The following is a 17,634-nucleotide window of genomic DNA, read 5'->3' on the forward strand; positions in this document are numbered from 1 at the left end:
ATCTCCTGGACAGCATTTGATGGCAGATCTAAGTCATACTCATCACAACTGTAGGGCCCTGCCCCGGATCAAGTCCCCGTGGATGTCGTATCGAGAATGGTGAAGGAGGAATCATCCTTGATGACCACGACCGAATAACTACACTACAAAGTTATCATCAAGAGCGTGTTATGAGGTATCACCCTCGGCACTAGATAATAACTATGCAGAGTCGAGCAAAAAAAGGGGCGTGATGTGATGTGAGGTGTTGGGCTCTGGTCGTCGATCACGTTGATCAAGTCGTCGATGATGAAGTAGGGGCAACAAGGACAAAGTGGGGGTCACTGATGGATCACCAACCAACCTATACTAAGCAGTTTAGGATAAGCATGTAGGTAGCAATAGCAGGTACAAAAGCAGGCTATGCATCAGAATAGGAGCAATCAATTACAATAGCAAAATCTAATGCAAGAGAGAGAATGGAATGGGCGATATCGGGATGATCAAAGGGGGGGCTTGCCTGGAACCTTCGCTGAAAGGGAAGAAGGATCGTCGTCGATGTAGTCGATCACAGTGGCATTAGCAACGGTCTCGGGATCTATCGGAGAGAAGAGGGGGAAGAAAGAATAAATATAATGCAAACAGATGTAACACAGATGCATGACGGGGTAATACATAGGGCTAGGGGTGTTTGGTAGACGATACCGGCGAAGGGGGGAAACATCCGGGAATGTTCTCCCTGTGTTTGGCCTTTTCGGACAAATGAAAGAGAGGGAACGGTTGCATGTTTGTTGTGCTAAGGATGTGTGGCGAATGAATGAACCACGTATTTGGATTTGTCTCGACGTTCTGAGCAGCTTTCATATATAAAACTTTTTCATCAGAGTTACGGTTTATTTTCGGATTTCTAAAGTTTTAGTAATATCCCGGAAATCCCTGAAATTTTGCCGAGTCTCAGAATTCGCCAGTTTTAAACAACACTTAGCTATTTTCAAAAAGCTACAACTATTGTTCTGTACCTCCTATGATTTTGTGCCTTATATCAATTTTGAGCATTTAAGTGAACTACATGTTAGTATCACTTTCATCCATATTAGAGTTCATTTGCTTGATCATCAACAACTCTAAAGTAGCTATGAAAATAAAGGTGTTTTTGGATTTTCTATTAACAGAACATACCACTTTGTGATTTTCATAGGATTTAAACCATGCATTGAAAGGATTTGGTCCAGTGGGATAAATGGAGTTTGTCAAGTATACTTTCTACTCATATTATTTTTAGCCTTGTTAACAGTTGTTTAACCGCGGTTTAGGGGCTGCCAAGGGGGTTACTTAGTGTGATATTTGTAAAGCTAACCATACTAGCAGCTACAGATAGTAGCTAGTAGTAATAGTAGGTTCAGCAGAGCAACGTTGGGCAGTGGTGTGGCTTAGGCGCTGCAGGCATGCGAGGTGCAGTAGCATCCACAAGCAAAGCAGCGCGGGGCATGCGCGGGCGCCGGCGGGGCTGACAAGCGGGCGCCGGGCGTGGGTGCGGTGGTGGCAACGCACGCACGCGACTGTGCGGGACCGCGGCAGTAGCCGGCCGGGCAGGTCTGGCTGCGGCGGGGCACATGAAGCGGAAGCAAGGGCGAGCGGGACTGCACGGCAGGGGCGATGCGAGGCGTGGCGAGCAGAGCAGCTAGCAGCGTGCGGCGACCGACGACGGCGTGGGCGCATAGGCGGGTAGCCACAGGGTCAGGGGCGGGCGCACGCACAGATGCGTAGCTTCGTCCATGGCAACCGAGCTCGACTGCGGCGGCAGGTACGGTAACTACGGCGAATACGGCTACGAACGCGGAGGAAGGCGCCAACGGAGAGAAAGAAAGGAGCCGGAGCTCACCAGCATTGCAGAGAAGGCTCGGGGAAGCTCCGGAGACGACGAGCCATCTGCGGCGATTTTGGCCGCTCGGGGTAGAAGACGGAGGTGTTGGCGGTGATGGAGCGGCTAGGCTCCATCCATCGTGATGAGGAGATGTGGAAAACGACGGCGGAGTAGTCGGACGTCGTGGCGCAGTTTGGGGTAGTACCGGAGTGCGCTGACAGCGGGGCGCGTCGACCTCCCCACTCGGGATGGTGGGGGAGAGAGAGCGCCGCGAGGTGGGGATGAAGTGGGGGGCTAGGGTTAGGAGAGGGCTCGACGGTGGGGAGATATATGCAACGGGGGTCACCGGATGACTGCCATGGCGACGGCCGGTGCCGTGGCAGGCATTGGCGCTGCCCACGATCCACCCGGTGAACAAGGAGGGGGAGGCAGTGCGCCTACGCTGGCCCAAGTGGGACTGGTGGGCCAAGTGGCCCAGGGTGAGGGGGGAAGACGTTTCTCCTTTTATTTTAATTTTAAAAATATGTTTCTATTTTCCTTTCACTGTTTTGCATTTATTTGGGACACCAAATGATTTTTGTTTTGAACAAAACTTGGCACATAATTTTAACACAATACCTTGAGATGGAACATAAAGTTTGGGGGCAAAAGGAGTTGCCTAAAAAATTTTAGAAATTGAAAAGGCCAATTTAATTCCTGCTGGACCATCAAACTAAATTCCAGGGGCCTTTTAGGAATTCAAATGAGGTTGGTTTCAACATGACAATGATCGGGTGAATTTATAGAATATTGTGAACATTTTAGTTTTGACATTTAAAAACTTTTATTTTTGACCTTGTTTTAGTTTTGAATTTGAACGGGTTTCGAACCAACGCGAGTTTAAGAACAGTAATTGTGGTGACACGGGACCATTAGAAGGGGATTACGGTAGCTTAATTATCCGAGCGTCCGAATTATAGTTGCGCATGCCATGCGTAAGTAGCCAGGAGTGGATAATGGTTTATCTTGAGTGTCAAGATGCATCGAAATGGTTATGATGTAGTATGTTAGTATGGTATCCTCCTCTTAATAATTCAAGTGGCTTGACTTGGCACATGTTCACACATGTAGTTGATTCAAAACAAATGCATCATTTGTGATATCTATGTTCAGGGTGTTTATATCCTACTCATGCTAGTATTCAATGGTAATTATTCACAATGCATGATTATGACCGTTGTCGCTCTCTAGTTGGCCGCTTCTCAATCAATTTGCTAGCCTTTGCCTGTACTAAGCGGAAATGTTGCTTGTGCACCCAAAATCCTTAAACCAAAGTTGTTCCAGATGAGTCCACCATATCTACCTATATACGGTATTACCCTGCCGTTCCAAGTAAATTTGCATATGCCATCTCTAATCATTCAAATAATCATCTATTTTGTGTTCCCGTACAGCTCATGGGGTGACGGGGGGCGATCACTATCTTCCATGCTAAGCGGGCCATTCTCACAATGGGTGTTTATTCACTTGTCATTGCCTCAGAGAGGCTGGTAATTGGGATGCCTAGTCCTATAATCAAAATAAATAAAAATATAATAAAACAAACTCCCCCGGAAAGTTCATTATTTGGAGAGCACCCGTGAATTTAGCTAGCCATGGTTTGTGATTGTATGGTTGAAGGGAGTAAACCTTTCCATCTCCGCTTGGGAACCGTCGATAATGTGTTTAGCATGGAAGATATTGAAAATCCTTTATCATGACGTTGACATGAAAAGCACATCACTCAAAATTGTATTCATCTGTGATTTAAGCTTCGAGTTGTGTCACCTCTGCAAATCTTTGCTTCCCTCTGCGAAGGGCCAATCTATTTCATGTTATTTAATTTTATTATTGAGTCACCTTCTTACTCAAAGCACTATTCCTGAGAGTGCTATTGTCATTCTTATGCATTGGTTCTAGTTAATGTTGGATATACCAGGATTGGATCTCTGCTACCCCGAATTACAATGTTTAGTCGCTACTTGAACTTCATAGGTGCTCTGCAATTATGTTTTGCGGTCTTAGAAAGGGCTAGAGATATACCATGTTATCATATTATATCATGATTGTATTGAAAAATTGTTGGAATTTGAGATATGTTATTATTGCTCGCTAGTTGATTATGTCGTTGATATGAGTAAATATAAATTCTAAGTGTTATCATTTGCATGGTTAGTTCATGATCTTTGCTAAAAACTTGGGTGCTATTTAAGCTTATATATGGATACAAGAAGAAAAGAGTTCGTAAAAGTTTTTCTTTATCACTTTTAGTTTCTCAACTGAATTTCTTGAGGACAGGCAATGAGTTAGCTTGGGGGAGTTGATACGTCTCCATCGTATCTACTTTTGCAAACACTTTTGCCCTTGTTTTGAACTCTAATTTGCATGATTTCAATGAAACTAAACCGGAGTGACGTTGTTTTTAGCAGAACTACCATGGTGTTGTTTTTTGTGCAGAAGTAAAAGTTCTCGGAGTTGGGTCGTACTTTCTGGAGATTTTTTATGGAATATATACAAAATATTGGAGCAAAGATCCACCAGAGTGGGCCCACCTATTTCTCACAAGGCAACAGACCATGCCCACCCCCAGGGTGTGCCATGTTATCTTGTGGGGCCCACAGGTGGCCGTCTGACCTAATTCCAGCACTATAAATTATGTTTCCCCGAGAAAAAAATTAGAGAAGAAGTTTTCATCATGTTTTACGTTATGTAGCCGCCGCCACCTCCTGCTCTTCAACGGGAGGACTGATCTATAGTCTGTTCGGGGCTCCAGGGAGGAGGATTCATCACCATCATCATCACCAACCCTTCTTCATCAACAACTTCATGATGCTCACCACAGGGTGTAAGTAATTCCTTTGTAGGCTTGCTGGACGGTGATGGAGTTGGATGAGATTTTTCATGTAATCAAGTCATTTGTTACGGCTTGATCCCTAGTATCCATTATGTTCTGACATTGATGTTGCTATGACCTTGCTATGCTTAATGATTGTCACTAGGGCCGAGTGTCATGATTTTAGATCTAAAACCTTTATGTTTGCATGAATACAAGTGTGTTTTGTATCCTATCTTGCAAGTTGTATGCACCTATTACGTGTTATGATCCGAGACCCCAAAGTGACAACAATGGAGATTCACTCCGGGGATGACTGTAGTATGAGGAGTTCATGTATTCACTAAGTGTTAATGCTTTGTTCTAGTTCTCTATTAAAAGGATGCCTTAATATCCCATAGATTTCCTTATGGACCCCACTGCCACAAGAGGGTAGGACAAAAGATGGCATGCAAGTTTTTTATTATAAGCACATACACTATTGCAGGATGCTGCTAACGCGACACTAAGATCAGAGACCCTTTGATGAAACTGTGTGTGATGCATTAATCGCAAACAGTGATGTAAAAACCCCATCAAAAAGGGTGCAAAATGTTTGCAATGACGGATGCATCAAACACGGTTCTGAATTTAGTTGTGTGTGCGATGCAGGGCATACGGTTTAGTTCAATGAACTGTTTGCGATGAGGAAGAAGAAGAAACAGGCAGTCAGATGAAGGCGTGTGCGATATACGGCATACAGTTCACTTGGATTAACTGTTTGTGATGAGGAGGAACAACAGAAATGGGCAGCTAGATAAAGGTGTGTGCGATTAAGGGCATACGCTTTAGAAGGATTAACTGTTTGCGATTAGGCAACGGAACAGAAATGGTCACCCAGATCAAAGTGTCTGCGATTGATGGCATACACTTCACACGGATGAACTGTTTGCAATTAGCCACAACAAATAGAAACAATTAGACAGATCAATGTGTGTGTGCTAGACGGGCACACATTCTAATTAAAAGAAGCGTGCACGATGGTAATAACGAGCGCGCACGGTTGTTGGAACAAGACGTGTGCTGACATTGCCTATTGCGGTGCAACTATAACATCCCAAATTTTCAATTTGGAATGTTATACATAGGTCATCCATGCATATCATATTTTATTGCATTTCCGCTCTGCAATCCTCAAAATCCTAAGCAACTTAAGGACCCTCGGAGAGAGTTGGGGATTTCCCGGTTTTCATATTTGATTCCTATCAAATAGTGAAACGAGGATTTTTGATTTTAATTATTTTTCCGAAAAATATTTCTTATTAAAATATATGAGAGGAGATAATATGACTTCTCCAAAACAATTGAAATATTGGAGGAAAAATGTTAAAATCATTTGTTTGATTTTATTTGAGTTGATTCGGATTTTATTTGCATTAGAAAAAAATGCACATTTTTAAAATTGCATTTTAGGGCCAAGAAAATGTTCATCTCGTTCTAAATATTTTATTTAGACGGTGAAAATTTGTTTTTGCATTTTTAGGTTTTTATTTTATTTTCTAGGATTTTATTTTCCGTCGGCGAAATTATTTTAAAAAATAAACTTCCCCGCGCCCGACCGGGCCGAAGCCCAGCCGAGCCAGGCCGGCTCGCCCGCGCCACCGCCTCCCCGTCCCGTGCCGCCGCCGGACTCGGGAGAGTCCGAGCCGCCGCGGCCGCCCGACCCCCTCCCCAAGTCAGAGCCGCCGCCGCCTCCCCCTTTAAATACCACCCCGGGCCCCCCTGGAGCCCCAAGTCGCCGCCGCCACAGCCCTCGCCCGCCCCGCCGCCTGCCGCCGCGCCTCGCCACCGCCGCTGCAGCTGCTGCCGCCGCCGCCGAGCCCCGCCGCCCCGCCGCCCAACCCCGCCTCGCCAGAGGTACCACGCCGGATCCGAGCCGTCGGTTTTTTTAAAACCGTTCGGTTTTTTTAGAAACCCTAGTTCGTTTTTTTAGATCGGTTCGCCGGTTTTTCTCGATTCTTCTAATTAGCGGATGTTCGTCCGTACGTTCGTTTAAATGAACGGTTTTCTTCCGTTAGTTACAGATAATGAACGCTCATTCGTTAGCCTGTTCGTCAGTTTTCTTTTATCGAATTTATCTGCGATTATTTTCAGTCGCGATTTCTGATCCGATCTTAGTTTCTGTTTATCTTTTCGCTCGTTAGTCGGAATCAGGTGATTCAAACACCTAGAGTTTCGTCTCGAGACCCTCTTTCTGCTTAATCAACTTAAACAAGATTTTGATACTGTAAAATTTGACTTTAGTCCAGATTAGTAAATGGATCTTGTTTCTTTTGCCGTTTGAGTTTCGTTGCCCCGTTTGGTTTGATTCTTTTTGCAAACCGGAGTTCTTAAGTTGAACTTTCTGGTCAACCTCGTTTAGTTGAAGTTTTGCTTGTGCATCTTTGCTAGTTTCTTATGTATGCTATTGTTTGTTTGTGATAGAATTCCTGGAGTGCGAAGCGTATTACTACGAGTCTCTAGGATTCGCGGATCGTCAGCAAGGCATGTAACACGTTGATCATACTCTTTTCATACACAGTTTTCATTGCATTAGTTCAATCCTCAAACATCGCATGATTAGGATGTCTTTAACTTGAGGGTATTGGGAAGTAGTTGATGAGGTAGAACCTATTGCCCTGCTTATTATCAAACCCTTGGGAGTTACTTCTACGCGTTGCTTATATTGACATGCTATGCTCGTAGACGTGGTTTGGGTTTGAGAGTATCCATGACAGATGTGAGATTGTTAATTAATGGTTTACTTAAGGTGGCAACTTAAAATTTACATCTGGGTGGATTGAGGCACCTGGGGAACCCAGTGTTGTCTGTATTTTTTTGGAAATCCCGGGGTACCCGTGTGATCTTCCTATGGACCGCCACCCAGGCTTAAAGGGAACTGAGATGATTCATGCTAGAAACTTCCATGTGCAGCCACAAGCTACTATGGGCTCTAGTATAGTTGATTAAGTTAAGTGAAGCTCTTGAAGAGGTAGATCAGCAGGTAGTGGGTTTTGTAGGTTTGGTATGGTCTACCCGGAGTAGGGAGTTAATGTTTCTGAAAGACCATGCTCGGTTATCCGTTTCTCAAACACCATGCAGTGCGAGAAAATCCAACGGAAGCGATCGAGTCTTGTGCGGAAAAGTGCGCAAACCTCTGAAGAGTGTACAATCTAATCATGGTTAGCCGTGTCCCCGGTTATGGTCAGTCTTGAGTATCTAGTACTTGGGTTATCACATGTATCTCATCACTAATAATTAATATTGTTGGGTTGATAATTACTTTAATTTGGGATTGATGGGGTTATACCTTCTCAATGTTTCAACCACCATGATAGTTAAATTAAATTTATTCCTTTGTTGTAGGGGAAAATTTGCTTTTCGCAAAACTATAACCATAGAGCTTTCCACCAGCCAAATATGCATGTAGTGATAGCATTTTTTTGTTCTTGCTCTACTGTGTTATATTGCCAGCATATTCCATGTGCTGACCCCTTTTTCGGGCTACAACGTATTATGTTGCAGACTTTTCAGACAAGGAGTAAGGTTCGTTAGGTCGTTGCCGTGCAACTCAGCTATGCCGTTGGAGTTGATGGACTCACTTTATCTTCCAAGCCTTCCGTTGTTATCGCATTAGATGGCCTTAAGCCATATTATTGTAATAAGTTCTCTTTTGAGACATTCGATGTAATAAGTGTGTGATTGCTACTCTGTTATAAATCCTTCGAGTATTGTGCGTATCAGCATTACTAATCCAGGGATGACACTGAGGCACAGAGACTTGAACGTTTCAGGTCGGGTCGCTAAAAGATGGTATCAGAGCACACGCTGAGTGTAGGACACGACCACTAAGATAAACCATAGATCACTCTTCTCTACTCATTTCTGACTCCTCTCCTTTTTCCACTCTTTAGGATGATGGAGATGAAGAACAAGTTCGCGCAACCGGATGAGGATACACCTTTTGGACACCACTTGAAGGAAGTCACTAGGTACTTGAACATTGGAATACCAAGTTTCACAGGGACGTGCAACGCCACCTTACCAAAAGAGGAGCGCTGGATGCTTCAAGTACAAGTTCCAGGAAGGACGTTCTCGCCAACTTCTAAACCTATAGAATTTTCTTTCGATGCACCAACCTGGAGTCTAGGCAAGAGCATGGCAGCCCACATTACCATGGGACACATTGGAGAAGTCTACAACAAGGAACTCAAGGACACTACCTATCAAATATGTGGGCGCCGAGATGAGCAATGGGAAATAATCAGCAACAGGAAGGATAGATCCATTGCAGCTTTTATCCAGGAGCTAAACCAGCACATTCGACGCCAGGAGAACAAGATGGGCGCAAACATGATGGAATTGAAGAAGGCAAAGACTAGGATCATCGAGCTGGAGGAAGAACTCAAGTTCACACGCGATGGATATGAGGAGGAAATCAAGACACTACTGGAGAAGAACAACGGCCTGGTTAAGAAGATCGGAATATTCATGGGAGAACCAGCACCGGGAGAAGAAGATGACGAACCCACTTGCCCGGAAAACTACATCATCATCGACGACACTGATTCCGATCCTAGTGATGATGACTTTGAAGATGAAGCTGGAGTGGACATTATGGAATCTTCCACCGATCAAAATTTCTAGATGACCACCATATATTAGTAGTATTCCCCCATGTATTTAGTAGTAGTTGAGCACTTTTGCGATAGTTCTAGACCGTTGTATGCCTTTGCTTGATTAATTGAGTGATATGATTGTGTTTGTCTCATGTGCATATGGGTAGTGCTTTCTCGCTAGACCTTTTTCTATTCTAATCTCTCCCATCTAAACCCATCAGATGCCTCCGAGACGTGACACTGGTTTTGCTTTCCCACCAGAGCTCACCTAGTTGATCCAGCAGCAGAATGCTTTGATGCAATTGCTAGTTTAGAACCAGGGCAACAACAACAACAACAACCCGCCACCAGTGGACAACCTAGCCCGTTTTCTAAGGTTACAGCCGCCGGTGTTTTCTAGTAGCACCGAGCCAATAGTTGCTGATGATTGGCTACGCCGTATCGGAAGGGAGTTGACCACCGCAGGGTGCACAGATGCGGAGAAGGTGCGTTTTGCCGCACACCAATTTGATGGACCTACAGCATCATGGTGGGAGAATTTCACAGCCACCTATCCTATCGACACTGTCACATGGGCTCAGTTTAAGTAGGCTTTTCGTACTGCCCATGTTTCCACTGGAGCTATGCAGATGAAGAAGCGGGAGTTTTGCAATTTACGCCAGGGGAACCGTACCGTTGGCCAGTACGTGGATGATTTTAGCAAGTTATCACGCTATGCCCCTGATGATGTGGCCACAGATGCCGCGAAGTAGGAGAAGTTTATGGAAGGGTTGAATGATGAGATGAGTATGCAGTTGATGGTGGCAACCGTCAACAACTACCAGGAGATGGTAGATGAGGCTCTTAAGATTGAAGGGAAGCAGCAGCAGATTGAGAGCCGTAAGAGGAAGTATGGACAAGGGAAGTATAACTCAGGAGCTCAGCAGAAGCCTCACTTAACCCCGAATTCGGGAGGACTTGTTCATAACCATGGAGGTCACACCCACAGTAGGAGGACCCAAGTGAATGCCCTCACATGAGTTGTGCAGGAGGAAGTGCCTGTAGTAAAGGATTACCCGGATGTTTTTCCAGAAGAGTTACCAGGCATGCCACCGGATCGAGACATTGAGTTTTTGTTAGAGCTATTGCCAGGTATAGGGCTAATATCCAAGAGACCCTATTGGATGCCCGCAAATGATCTGGAGGAAATTAAGAAGCAGGTCAAGGAGTTGTTGGAGAAAGGTTATATTCGAAGGAGTTCATCACCTTGGGGAGCTCCAGTACTTTTGGTCGAGAAGAAGGATAAATACCTGAGGATGGTTGTGGATTATCGAGCCTTGAACAAAGTAACGATTAAGAGCAAGTATCCACTATCGATGATCAATGATCTGTTTGATCAGCTGCAAGGAGCTAAGGTGTTTTCGAAGATTGATCTACGATCAGGATACCATCAGTTGAAGATCCAAGAGAAGGATATACCAAAGACAGCGTTCACCACGTGGTATGGATTATACGAGTATATGGTCATGTCGTTTGGACTGACAAACGCCCCTGCCTATTTCGTGAGTATGATGAACAAAGTGTTCATGGAGTATTTGGACAAGTTTGTTGTGGTGTTTATCAATGATATTATGGTATACTCGAATAATGAAGAGGAGCACAAGGAGCATCTGCGATTAGTTCTCGAGAAACTCAGGGAACACCAGTTATACGCCAAGTTCATCAAGTGCGAATTTTGGTTGAAGGAAGTTGGATTTATTGGGCATGTTATATCAGGAAAAGGTATAGCAGTAGACCCCAGCAAGGTTCAGTCAGTCACTGAATGGTTGGCACCCACTTCAATTGGCGAGATCCGCAGTTTCCTTGGACTTGTGGGATATTATCGGAGATTCATTGAGAATTTTTCCAAGCTTGCAAAGCCAATGACTGAACTATTGAAGAAGGATACTAAGTTTAAATGGATAGAAGATTGCGAGGCAAGTTTTTAGGAGTTGAAGAAACGTTTGACTACAGCCCCAGTGCTAACATTGCCAGATATACATAAGGAGTTTCAAGTGTATTGCAACGCCTCTCACTTGGGACTGGGATGTGTGCTTATGCAGGACGGAAAAGTTGTTTCGTATGCCTCACAACCACTGAAGCCCCATGAGTTTAACTATGCCACGCATGATTTGGAGTTAGAAGCCGTAGTGCATGCATTAAAGACATGGAGACATTACCTTATTGGAAACCGTTGTGATGTGTACATGGATCATAAGAGTTTGAAGTATATTTTCACGCAAAAGGAACTGAACCTTAGACAGAGGAGATGGTTGGAACTTATAAAGGATTACGATATGAAGCTACACTATCATCCAGGAAAAGCCAATGTTGTAGTAGACGCTTTGAGCTGGAAGAGTTATGCCAATATCCTTGAAGGTAAGGGATTGCCAAAGGAGTTAGCTGAGGATCTCATGGAACTTCGAGTAGAGATTGTTCCTAGAGGTTTCCTTGCAACAATGGAGGTTCAGTCGACCTTGTTAAACAAAATTCAAGAATCTCGGAAGGAGGACAAGGAGATTGCCGAGATAAAGGAGAAGATGAGCAAAGGAAAGGCCAAAGGTTTTCGCGAGGATGAGCATGATACCTTATGGTTTGAGGACCGAGTTTATGTGCCCAATAACCCAGAGATCAGGAAGTTAATACTTCAGGAGGCTCATGACTCACCATACTCGATACACCCCGGAAACACCAAGATGTATTTGGATTTAAAAGAACATTTCTGGTGGACGGGTATGAAGAAGGATATCGCCGAGTATGTGGCCGTATGTGATGTATGTCAGACAGTGAAGGCAGAGCATCAGAAGCCAACAGGACTGTTACAGCCTATGCCTATACCCGAACGGAAGTGGGATAAACTTGGCATGGACTTTATCACCGGACTACCCAGGACCAAAGCAGGATATGACTCAATATGGGTAGTAGTGGATCACTTGACCAAAGTGGCTCACTTTATCCCAGTGAAAACCACTTTTACAAGTGCAAAGTTGGCCAAGATATATATGTCCAGGATCGTATGTCTGGATGGAGTTCCGAGGAGCATCGTATCAGATAGAGGGACACAGTTTACTTCAAAGTTTTGGCATCAGTTACACCAGACCCTGGGTACGAGATTGGAGTTCAGTACAGCATTCCACCCGCAGACAGATGGACAGACCGAGAGAGTCAACCAGATACTGGAAGATATGTTGAGAGCTTGTGCGCTAGATTATGGATCTAGTTGGGATGACAATTTGCCTTACACAGAGTTTTCATACAACAATAGCTACCAAGCCAGTTTGAAGATGGCACCGTTCGAAGCTCTGTATGGACGCAGATGCAGAACGTCGTTGATGTGGGATGAGGTAGGAGACCGATAGCTGTTTGGACCAGACTTGATCAAAGAGTCTGAGGAGAAGGTTAAGTTGATTCGAGATAGACTGAAGGTAGCTCAGTCCAGGCAGAAAAGTTATGCAAACTCAAAACGCAACGAGGTAACTTATGAAATTGGAGATAGAGCATATCTGGGAGTATCACCCTTGCGAGAAGTGAAACGTTTTGGAGTTAAGGGAAAATTAGCCCCGAGATTTGTAGGACTGTATTGTGTTTTGGAACGGATGGGAGAAGTTGCCTACAAGCTGGAATTACCTGAAGGACTGTCAGGAGTTCACGATGTGTTCCATGTCTCACAGCTGAAGAAGTGTCATGCTGAGATGGCCAATATACCGTTAAGAGATACAGTACCCTTGGAGGCAATTCAGTTGGACAGTGATTTGACTTATGAGGAGAAGCCAGTAAAGATTCTTGAGTTTGCCAGTCGAGTCACCCGCGGCAAGGTTATCAAATTTTGCAAAGTTCAGTGGAGCCACCATACCGAGGATGAAGCCACCTGGGAACGAGAGGATGATCTTCGCAAGGACCATCCACACCTATTTTCTGACCAGTCCGAATCTCGAGGGCGAGATTCATCTTAAGGGGGGTAGGTTTGTCACATCCCAAATTTTCAATTTGGAATGTTATACATAGGTCATCCATGCATATCATATTTTATTGCATTTCCGCTCCGCAATACTCGAAATCCTAAGCAACTCAAGGACCCTCGGAGAGAGTTGGGGATTTCCCGGTTTTCATATTTGATTCCTATCAAATAGTGAAACGAGGATTTTCGATTTTAATTATTCTTCTCTCCTAAAAATATTTCTTATTAAAATATATGAGAGGAGATAATATGACTTCTCCAAAACAATTGAAATATTGGAGGAAAAATGTTAAAATCATTTGTTTCATTTTGTTTGAGTTGATTCGGATTTTATTTGCATTAGCAAAAAAATGCAATTTATTAAATTGCATTTTAGGGCCAAGAAAATGTTCATCTATTCTAAATATTTTATTTAGACAGTGAAAATTTGTTTTGGCATTTTTAGGTTTTTATTTTATTTTCTAGGATTTTATTTTCCGTCGGCGAAATTATTTTTTTTTTAAAAAACTTCCCCACGCCCGACTGGGCCGAAGCCCAGCCGAGCCAGGCCGGCTCGCCCGCGCCACCGCCTCCCCGTCACGTGCCGCCGACGGACTCGGGAGAGTCCGAGCCGCCGCCGCCGCCTGACCCCCTCCCCAAGTCGGAGCCGCCGCCGCCTCCCCTCCCCCTTTAAATACCACCCCGGGCCCCCCTGGAGCCCCAAGTCACTGCCGCCGCAGCCCTCGCTCGCCCCGCCACCTGCAGCCGCCTGCGCTGCCGCTTGCCGCCGAGCCCCGCCGCCCCGCCACCCAACCCCGCCTCGCCGGAGCCACCTCGCCGAAGGTACCGCGCCAGATTCGAGCCGCCGGTTTTTTTCCAAAACCGTTCGGGTTTTTTAGAAATCCTAGTTCATTTTTTTAGATCAGTTCACCGGTTTTTCTCGATTCTTCTAATTAGCGGACGTACTTTCGTTTAAATGAACGGTTTTCTTCTATTAGTTACAGATAACGAACGCTCGTTCGTTAGCCTGTTCGTCAGTTTTCTTTTATCGGATTTATCTGTGATTATTTTCAGTCGCGATTTTTGATCCGATCTTAGTTTCTGTTTATCTTTTCGCTCGTTAGTCGAAATCAGGTGATTCAAACACCTAGAGTTTCGTCTCGAGACCCTCTTTCTATTTAATCAACTAAAACAAGATTTTGATACTATAAAATTTTACTTTAGTCCAGATTAGTAAACGAATCTTGTTTCTTTTGCCGTTTGAGTTTCGTTGCCCCGTTTGGTTTGATTCTTTTTGCAAACCGGAGTTCTTAAGTTGAACTTTCTGGTCAACCTCATTTAGTTGAAGTTTTGCTTGTGCATATTTGCTAGTTTCTTATGTATGTCATTGTTTGTTTGCGATAGAATTCCCGGAGTGCGAAGCGTGTTACTACGAGTCTCTAGGATGCATGGATCGTCAGCAAGGCAAGTAACACATTGATCATACTCTTTTCATACACAGTTTTCATTGCATTAGTTCAATCCTCAAACATCGCATGATTAGGATGTCTTTAACTTGAGGGTATTGGGAAGTAGTTGATGAGGTAGAACCTATTGCCCTGCTTATTATCAAACCCTTGGGAGTTACTTCTACGCGTTGCTTATATTGACATGCTATGCTCGTAGACGTGGTTTGGGTTTGAGTGTATCCATGACAGATGTGAGATTGTTAATTAATGGTTTACTTAAGGTGGCAACTTAAAATTTACATCTAGGTGGATTGAGGCACCTGGGGAACCCAGTGTTGTCTGTATTTTTTTGGAAATCCCGGGGTACCCGTGTGATCTTCCTATGGACCACCACCCAGGCTTAAAGGGAACTGAGATGATTCATGCTAGAAACTTCCGTGTGCAGCCACAAGCTACTATGGGCTCTAGTATAGTTGAGTAAGTTAAGTGAAGATCTTGAAGAGGTAGATCAGCAGGTAGTGGGTTTTGTAGGTTTGGTATGGTCTACCCGGAGTAGGGAGTTAATGTTTCTGAAAGACTATGTCTCGGTCATCCGTTTCTTAAACACCATGCAGTGCGAGAAAATCCAACGGAAGCGATCGAGTCTTGTGGGGAAAAGTGCGCAAACCTCTGAAGAGTGTACAATCTAATCATGGTTAGCCGTGTCCCCGGTTATGGTCAGTCTTGAGTATCTAGTACTTGGGTTATCACATGTATCTCATCACTCATAATTAATATTGTTGGGTTGATAATTACTTTAATTTGGGATTGATGGGGTTATACCTTCTCAATGTTTCAACCACCATGATAGTTAAATTAAATTTATTCCTTTGTTGTAGGGGGAAATTTGCTTTTCGCAAAACTATAACCATAGAGCTTTCCACCAGCCAAATATGCATGTAGTGATAGCATTTTTTTGTTCTTGCTCTACTGTGTTATATTGCCAGCATATTCCATGTGCTGACCCCTTTTTCGGGCTACAACGTATTATGTTGCAGACTTTTCAGACGAGGAGTAAGGTTCGTTAGGTCGTTGCCGTGCAACTCAGCTATGCCGTTGGAGTTGATGGACTCACTTTATCTTCCAAGCCTTCCGTTGTTATCGCATTAGATGGCCTTAAGCCATATTATTGTAATAAGTTCTCTTTTGAGACAATTGATGTAATAAGTGTGTGATTGCTACTCTGTTATAAATCCTTCGAGTATTGTGCGTATCAACATTACTAATCCAGGGATGACACTGAGGCACAGAGACTTGAACGTTTGAGGTCGGGTCGCTACAAGATGGTATCAGAGCACACGCTGAGTGTAGGACACGACCACTAAGATAAACCATAGATCACTCTTCTCTACTCATTTCTGACTCCTCTCCTTTTTCCACTCTTTAGGATGACGGAGATGAAGAACAAGTTCGCGCAACCGGATGAGGATACACCTTTTGGATGCCACTTGAAGGAAGTCACTAGGTACTTGAACATTGGAATACCAAGTTTCACAGGGACGTGCAACGCCACCTTACCAAAAGGGGAGCGCTGGATGCTTCAAGTACAAGTTCCAGGAAGGACGTTCTCGCCAACTTCTAAACCTATAGAATTTTCTTTCGATGCACCAACCTGGAGTCTAGGCAAGAGCATGGCAGCCCACATTACCATGGGACACATTGGAGAAGTCTACAACAGGGAACTCAAGGACACTACCTATCAAATATGTGGGCGCCGAGACGAGCAATGGGAAATAATCAGCAACAGGAAGGATAGATCCATTGCAGCTTTTATCCAGGAGCTAAATCAGCACATTCGACGCTAGGAGAACCAGATGGGCGCAGACATGATGGAATTGAAGAAGGCAAAGACTAGGATCATCGAGCTGGAGGAAGAACTCAAGTTCACACGCGATGGATATGAGGAGGAAATCAAGACACTACTGGAGAAGAACAACGGCCTGGTTAAGAAGATCGGAATATTCATGGGAGAACCAGCACCGGGTGAAGAAGATGACGACCCCACTTGCCCGGAAAACTACATCATCATCGACGACACTGATTCCGATCCTAGTGATGATGACTTTGAAGATGAAGCTGGAGTGGACATTATGGAATCTTCCACCGATCAAAATTTCTAGATGACCACCATATATTAGTAGTATTCCCCCATGTATTTAGTAGTAGTTGAGCACTTTTGCGATAGTTCTAGACCGTTGTATGCCCTTGCTTGATTAATTGAGTGATATGATTGTGTTTGTCTCATGTGCATATGGGTAGTGCTTTCTCGCTAGACCTTTTTCTATTCTAATCTCTCCCATCTAAACCCATCAGATGCCTCCGAGACATGACACTGGTTTTGCTTTCCCACCGGAGCTCACCCAGTTGATCCAACAGCGGAATGCTTTGATGCAATTGCTAGTTTAGAACCAGGGCAACAACAACAACAACAACCCGCCACCAATGGACAACCTAGCCCGTTTTCTAAGGTTACAGCCGCCGGTGTTTTCTAGTAGCACCGAGCCAATAGTTGCTGATGATTGGCTACGCCGTATCGGAAGGGAGTTGACCACCGCAGGGTGCACAGATGCGGAGAAGGTGCATTTTGCCGCACACCAATTTGATGGACCTACAGCATCATGGTGGGAGAATTTCACAGCCACCTATCCTATCGACACTGTCACATGGGCTCAGTTTCAGCAGGCTTTTCGTACTGCCCATGTTTCCACTGGAGCTATGCAGATGAAGAAGCGGGAGTTTCGCAATTTACGCCAGGGGAACTGTACCGTTGGCCAGTACGTGGATGATTTTAGCAAGTTATCACGCTATGCCCCTGATGATGTGGCCACAGATGCCGCGAAGCAGGAGAAGTTTATGGAAGG

This window comes from Triticum aestivum, chromosome 3B (assembly GCF_018294505.1).
Source record: "Triticum aestivum cultivar Chinese Spring chromosome 3B, IWGSC CS RefSeq v2.1, whole genome shotgun sequence".
NCBI lineage: Eukaryota > Viridiplantae > Streptophyta > Magnoliopsida > Poales > Poaceae > Triticum > Triticum aestivum.